Consider the following 7,525-nt stretch of genomic DNA (forward strand, 5'->3'; position numbering starts at 1 on the left):
AGCATCTCCGACTTGGCACCACAGGTCTTCTCCGCCGTCAGTGCCCGCACTTCCAGAACCCAGAAAGTGGCTACAGCTCTCCCTGGAAATGCCTGGATACAAGACATCACTGCTGCTTTATCTATGGATGGTATTGTCCAATTCCTCAACTTGGTCGAGATCCTTGATACACAACAGACAAACCCTGAAGCCGAAGATGAGATCATTTGGCACCTTTCGGCCTCTGGTGAATACTCCTCCCAATCTGCCTACAGAGCCCTCTTCGCAGGGACTGTGACTTCACCTCACCACAGCGCTATTTGGGAATGTTGGGCACCTCTTAAGTGCAAAGTCTTTGCCTGGCTCGCCTCCCTAGATCGATGCTGGACCAATGAGCGACGCCTACGCCACGGCCTGGCCAACAGCGACACTTGTGCGCTCTGTGATCAAGACTCCGAGTCCATAACACATCTCCTGTTAAGGTGCTCCTTTTCGCAACAAATCTGGTTTGACGTATGTAGCAGGCTAAACCTCCAGACATGCATACCGGATCGCAACAGCGAGTTCAGCACCTGGTTTCAGACCGCCACGATGAATGCACAGAGCTCAGTTCGGAAGGGTGCCAAGTCGATTATTATCCTAATCATGTGGAGACTCTGGAAAACTCGGAATGATGCAGTCTTCAAAAACACTGCGCCTAACAGGCAGGACCTGGTCGTCTCGATCCTGGAGGAAGCTAAGCTGTGGATGATAGCTGGCGCAAAAGCCCTGCGCCGGCTCCCCTTACACGCTAGGCCTCCCGATGCAGAACTCCCTTAAAGTCCCTAGGACTAACAAAGTTAGCCCTGTACAGTTTTATTTCTTTCTTCTTTTCTTTTTCTCTGAAATTCCTTTGTAGCTCTGCTACTCCCTGTATGCTCCCGTCTTCTCGACGGTTTTCTTCTAATATATTATGACGCATGCTTTGGCATGCGTTCGAGAAAAAAAAAAGTATGGGCAGCTGGCAACTTGGCACAGTATGCCCAGCTAGATTTATATAAATACAAAATTAAATCACACAATTTGAAGTAAAATGACTTATATGCATTAGGATAACATGTTTGTGTGCCTATCTTAAGTATTGCAGTAACTATCAAGAATTCAAGATGCAACAATATTTCATGAACTAATAAGGTCATATTTAAACTTGAAAGTTTATTTGTACGATTGCGCTATTACAAGCCACTATAGTGGCCATAGTGGTACTGGTGCCTGAAGACCTGCAGTGCCTCAATTGAATAGTATCTTCAAGAACATAGATTCATATCTGTAAGGATCTTCCAAGTTCCCATCAGTTACTTGACAATTGCATACTGGAAAGATGCATCTGAAACCTGTCTCTTATTGTCAGCAACTCTTTCAAAGCATCTCCAATTTGCATGCGGTCTGTTGGATTTTCCTTTGAACATGAAACTCCAATATGCAGAACTGAAGTGATGCAAGCAATTCTTATATCTTCCCGTATGTCAGGGTTTGGGGTGCTTACATCTCCATCCATGTTCTTTGATAATAACTGGTAATCCGCAATATCGATCACCTTGTTTGGAAGTGCCATCTGAACATATTTGTGAAGACCTAGAGCTTCTCCAAACTCGCCGTCTGTTGGTCTTTTTCCTGTAAACATCTCCAGTAATAGTACCCCATAGCTATATACATCACCCAGGATTGAAACTTCGTTGCCCAAACCATACTCTGCAATCATCAAAACAAAGAACTAAAAACATTGAACAGTTTTAAGCATTTATATTATCTAAGAAAAGGTTTAAGAATTTGTATTATCTCAACTAGTAAATGGTACGTGCTATGCATGTTAGGTTCATTAGTTCTGCGTGTGTACCTAGGTCGCTAATTTGACCTATACAATATAAATTATATAACACAAAAAATACCATTAGCAAATATAACATCTAAAGTTTCCAGTGATATTTTTTGTAATATATACCTCATATTTTGTTTGTCAAATTAATAACCTAGGGCTGCGCATAAGACTAATAAAACTACATGGAGGGAGTACCAAAAAAATGCTCACTCAATTTCTGAAATCGCTCATCTTAGTCTTAGTCAAACTTAATACGGCTTACACTCAGCGTTAGACTAAGCGATGGAGTATTTATTTACAATGCGCTTTGATTTACTTGCTGTTTCATTTCCTGGTTGGTTTTTTAATCACGGTTCTATGATCTGGGGCTGCAGCCTTGCAGCCCTCTCTCTCTCAACGTATTGCTTGGTCGCCTGGTACTACCAAACTGCTGCACGCTCTCCTATCTGACTATGTGGGTGCACCGTAATAGATTTTCACGTCAACTTGCCGGAAACTTCTAGAAAACTGTAGGAGATTCACGTACACCACGTGGCCCACGTACAGACTGCTCCACAAAATGGCAGGCTGGCAGCATGTTCCATCGCCAATCCTTCACTGTGGACTGCCAGATTAGTCTATCCAATAACTTATATGTTGCTACCTAGTCTTCTAGTTTAAAGTGTTAAATATGAGCCATCTGATTAGAAAGATCCGATGGTTGCTATGACCTGATATTGGTATACTATATATGAGTATAGATTTAAGGCAGCTATGAATACACACACTTTTGATATTTTGGGGGTACAATAGAGATATGGATTGGTGTGGCTAGGAGCCTGGAAGCATACCTGGAGCAGCATATCCGATCGTTCCTCTCATTGTAGCCCAGCCACTTGATTTCTCTAACAAATTGCTCTGGTCTTGATGCAGGGCTCTTGCAAGCCCAAAATCACCAACATGAGCAACCATGTTACTATCAAGTAGAATGTTGCTTGGCTTGAGATCACAGTGAATAACTGGCAATGGCCTGTGTTGGTGAAGATAATCAAGCGCAGAAGCCACATCAATGGCAACGCTGATCCTTCTTCTGAGCCCAAAATCACCAACATGAGTAACCTCGTATTCATCATTTTGCTCAAGAGGTTTGTGTATCCATTGGTCTAAATTTCCATGTGGTAGAAATTCATACACTAGAGCCTTGAAATCCTGGCCATGAAAATCCATACTTGAGCAGACTGTCAAGATCTTCACAAGGTTTCGATGCCGAACACATCTCAGAGTCTCACATTCTGCAACAAAACTTTGAGAAGCCCCACGCTGTCTGAGATTAAGCACTTTAACAGCAACAATGACTTGTGTGTCATGGAGCATCATTCTTCCCTTGTACACCGACCCAAAGCTTCCTACTCCGAGGAGGTTCTCAGAAGCAAAACCATTTGTTGCATTGACTAATTCAGCATAAGATACTCTGATATGTAAGTCATTGAGGAGTGACAAGTCTGATTTAGTTTGTTGTGACTTGTTCTTTCTGTACCAGAAAGCTAACGATGCTGAGAGGACGATAAGCAATAGAACTGCAGCGCTAATGGAGATTATCATGATAAGCTTCAAAGACTGTTTCTTGGTGGTGTGGGTGGAACACGGATACAGCTTCATTGCAGGGATCCCCCCGCACAGTCCTTGATTCCCATCAATGGCGGTAGCGTTCACATCAAGAAATATTCCCTCTTTTGGGACTTCACCTTCAAAGTGGTTGAATGACAGATTCAAACTACTGAGGCCTTTCATACTCCCAAGAAACTCAGGAATTCCTCCTGACAAGTTGTTATGTGAAAGATCAAGTATTTGAAGGCCTTTTAGCAGCCCAATTGATGCTGGGATTCCGCCTTGAAGGAAGTTCCTTTGCATCCTTAAAAATTGCAAGCTTTGGGTATCACCAATGGAGGCAGGAATCTCACCAGAAAATTGATTATCAGACAAATCGATCTCTGTAACGTGTGTCAAGCTTCCGATTTCCAGTGGTACTGACCCACTAAACAAGTTGCTTTGGAAGTGCATGAAGTTAGATAAGGTAGATATGAGAAAGACTTCCTTTGGAATCGGACCACTCAGCTTATTGTGCTGAACATCCAATAGTTGTAAAGGACAACTCCTAAGACTGGATGGAACAGGTCCACTAAGTGAGTTTGATCCAAGATAGAGTTTATTCAGTAGTGTGAGATTGCCAAGGGTTGGTGGAATTTGCCCTGAGAGTTTGTTTGTACCGAGGTCTAAGAAGCTCAGCCTCTGGAGTCTACCAAGAGAGGAAGGAATAGTACCCTCAAAAGAATTGATGTTCATCATAAGATAGGATAAATTAACAAGGTTCCCGAGGCCTTCAGGAATATTGCCACTTATCATGTTGTTAGCTATGTTGAAAGCCTGCAATTCTGTAGAAAGATTGGCTACTGAATTTGGTAGCACGCCTCGAAATTTGTTGCTGCTGAAATCTAAAACCCTCAGATGGCTGCTGTTGGTCAAACCAGACATGAAGTCCCAACCATTATGATCTTCATTTGCCACTAGCTGATTTTGTCCAAGGGTCAAGATTGATAAACTTTTCAGGTTTTCTCCAAGACAAGGCGGGACTGTTCCTGAAATCATATTCGCTTCTACTCCGATTTTGGTAAGCATAGAACAGTTGCACAGCCAAGGTGGAATAGCACCATGAAACATATTTTCCCCTGCATTAAATATGCCAAGTACTGGAAAGTTGACATCCTTTGCAGTCGGTAATGATCCAGTTAGCTGGTTGAACTGTACATTAAATAAGCTGAGAGAGGACATGTTGAAAATGGAAGAAGGAACTTTTCCAGTGAGCTGATTCTTGTCTAGGTAGAGGTCAGAAAGAGCACGAAGGTTTCCGAGCGAGGAAGGAATGCTACCTGTGAAATTGTTCTCTGCGACAACAAGACCAGATAACACACGAAGGTTCCCTAATGATTCAGGAATACTCCCAGTTAAGCTATTTCCTCCCAAGCTTAGGTATGTCAGTGAGGATAGGTTTCCTATCCAGGAAGGGAGGCCACCATGAAGTTTATTTTCTTGCAAAACAAGGGCAGTCAGCGATGACAGTGCTTGTAATGGCACAATATCCCCTTCAAATTTGTTGGTTCCAAGATTAAGAATAGTTAACGTCGAGAGGTTTCCCAAGAATGATGGAATTAGCCCTGTGAGTTGATTCCCCCTGACTTGCAAATTCTCGATTCTCTGAAGGTTACGGAGAGAAGAAGGAAGTGAACCTGACAAGTGATTGTAGTTGAGGTTTAGGCTTACTAGATCGGTGAGGTTGCCAATCTCCAAAGGGATCGTTCCTGTGAGTCTGTTGTTGGAGAGATGAAGAACCTCAAGGCCATGCAGCGAGCCTAACGAGCGGGGCATGGGGCCATCAAGCATGTTGTAATGCATCTCGACAAGGCGCAGGCTGGGCCAATCGCCCATGTCTGGAGATATTCCTCCGGTAAGGTTGTTGTGTGCCAGGCTTATGTTCTCGAGTTGCTGGCACCGTGACAGCGATGCCGGGATGCCACCTTCAAGGGAGTTGAAGCTCAGGTTGACATGCCTGAGGTCGAGGAGGCGGCCAAGCTCTGATGGTATGGCACCGGCGAGACGGTTCATGGGAAGCTGGAGCGCTCTCAGGTAAGTGAGGTTTCCTACTGAAGGGGCAATGGCACCTGAAAGGCCGAGGTTGCTGAGGTCCAGCGCCACGACACGGCCGCGACGGCGCCCCTGCATGCCGCACGTCACGCCGCGCCAGCGGCACAGAGGGAGCGACCGGTTGCCGCCCCATGAGGCCAGCGCCGACGACGGGTCGCTGGTTATTAGCGTCTTGAAGGACACCAGCGCAAGGTGGTCGGCGTTGGCCTCGGAGACTGGCTGACCATTGGCGACGACACTCGTGAGGAGAAACAGCACGGGCAAGGAAGAATATCCGGTGACCACCATTGCCAGGGAGAAGGAAGTAGCTTGGCAGTTCGGCGTTGGTTGCAGAGGATGCTCAACTTTACCAGTTCATGGAAGGCTGCTTGCCTTTTCTTCTTTTTCTCTCTATATATGAACTGTCCACATTCATTTATTGGCAAGACTTAGTCATTCAAATACGGCTTCATGACATTTTTGTCAATACTGAAGTCAATGAGATAAGACTTCATGTCATATTTGTTGTCAAGACTTGGTCAATCAATACGACTGCATGGCACTTTTTGTCAATACTTGATAGAAGTTTATAATAAAAGTTCATTGACCAGTTTGGCAGACTGCATCATTTTGGTGCGCATCCTTGTCTAAGTCCACCCATCTAGCTGAGTTCTTTGAGGGAATAGCACTTCACACCACATGTTGGGGCTAAAGTTGCACAAAACCACAACTTCCGTTTTGTTTTGCAGAGAACACCACTTTTTCATCAATTGTTGGCAGAGAACACAATAGTACTAATTAGAGAGCCTAATAGGCCATTAAGTAATTTGGGCCCACCTTCAAGAGCCCAAGCCAAGCTTAATGTGACTCGACTGGTCTGCTGAAATTTATCAAGGAGTTAACCACAAATATGTAGCACAACAGTTTGTAGAAATCTAGAAAAGAGATTCATATTGCCCATCATCTCCTATCCATTGAACGGAACATCAGCATGATCCTCTAGCCAAAATTTTGGCAGATCAGACCACATGCCCAGTGAAATGCTAGAAAAGACCACCTCTCAGTGCATATGCGAAAACTAACGTGGCGACACGCTGGCCAGGCGACGCGTGGCGCATGCCGCCACCGGCTGTGGAGGCAGGCTCCTGCCGCCACCGGGAATGGCGGTACGTTGGGTTGGTGGCCTGCCTTTAGACGCTCCATCGGTGGGTGGGCCCTACCACCGCTGCCTGACAGCTCTAATTGATTCGTAGGCTGACTCCTCTAATTTCCATGCTCTCGGTACTATTTTTTCACTATCAGCTCCGGTAGACACTATGTTTGTACAGAAAATGGATTGCATGATTCCCCTATGGCGGCAAGGCCTACCGCCACTGGCTATGGCGGCAACCTCCACGTGTCGCCTGGCCAGCGTGCCGCCACGGTACTTTTGGCATTTGTATTGAGAGGTGGTCTTTTCTTGCATTTCACTGGGGCAGGTGTTCGGATCTGTCAAAATTTTTCTCCAGCCTAAACAAAGATAAAAGCTGGTTATTGTTGTGCCCAATTGAACTTTGGTTCAACAATAACTCAACTAAAAAAGAGGTCAATTCAACTCGTTGGGTCGTCGGAGCTCTGGTGTGGGTGGCCACCTGTGTCAAGGGTTTCGTATCGAGTGGAACAGGTGGGAGCACAGACGGGTCGGTCGCATTGAGTAAAGGCTGAGCATTGTCTCCTAGAGGTGGGCCCCAATATGTTAATGGCCTATTAGGCATCCTAATTAGCATTATTGTGTTCTCTGCAAAGAATTGCATGAAAAAATGGTGTTTTGTGCAAAAGAAAACTGAAGTTGTGATTTTGTGCAACTTTAGCCCCAACATATGGTGTAAAGTGCTATTCCCTCGAGTTCTTTGGATCTGGCCGGCTGGCTTTTAATTCTTTATGATTCCGTTTTGCAGGTAACTTACAAACTTCTCTTTTCTCATAAAAAGAAAATCAATAGCACTGGCAAACACTATCAATTTTTTTTTATATCCTCGAAAAATAATGAAA

The 7,525-nt window shown here is 44.7% G+C and overlaps 1 pseudogene; it reads right to left on the reverse strand.

Annotated features, from left to right (window-relative positions):
* Window positions 1-1,193: 1,193 nt before the first annotated feature.
* On the reverse strand, window positions 1,194-5,869 carry LOC124689925 (annotated as a pseudogene).
* Between the last annotated feature and the right edge of the window lie 1,656 nt (window positions 5,870-7,525).

Source organism: Lolium rigidum, chromosome 2 (assembly GCF_022539505.1).
Source record: "Lolium rigidum isolate FL_2022 chromosome 2, APGP_CSIRO_Lrig_0.1, whole genome shotgun sequence".
Lineage (NCBI taxonomy): Eukaryota > Viridiplantae > Streptophyta > Magnoliopsida > Poales > Poaceae > Lolium > Lolium rigidum.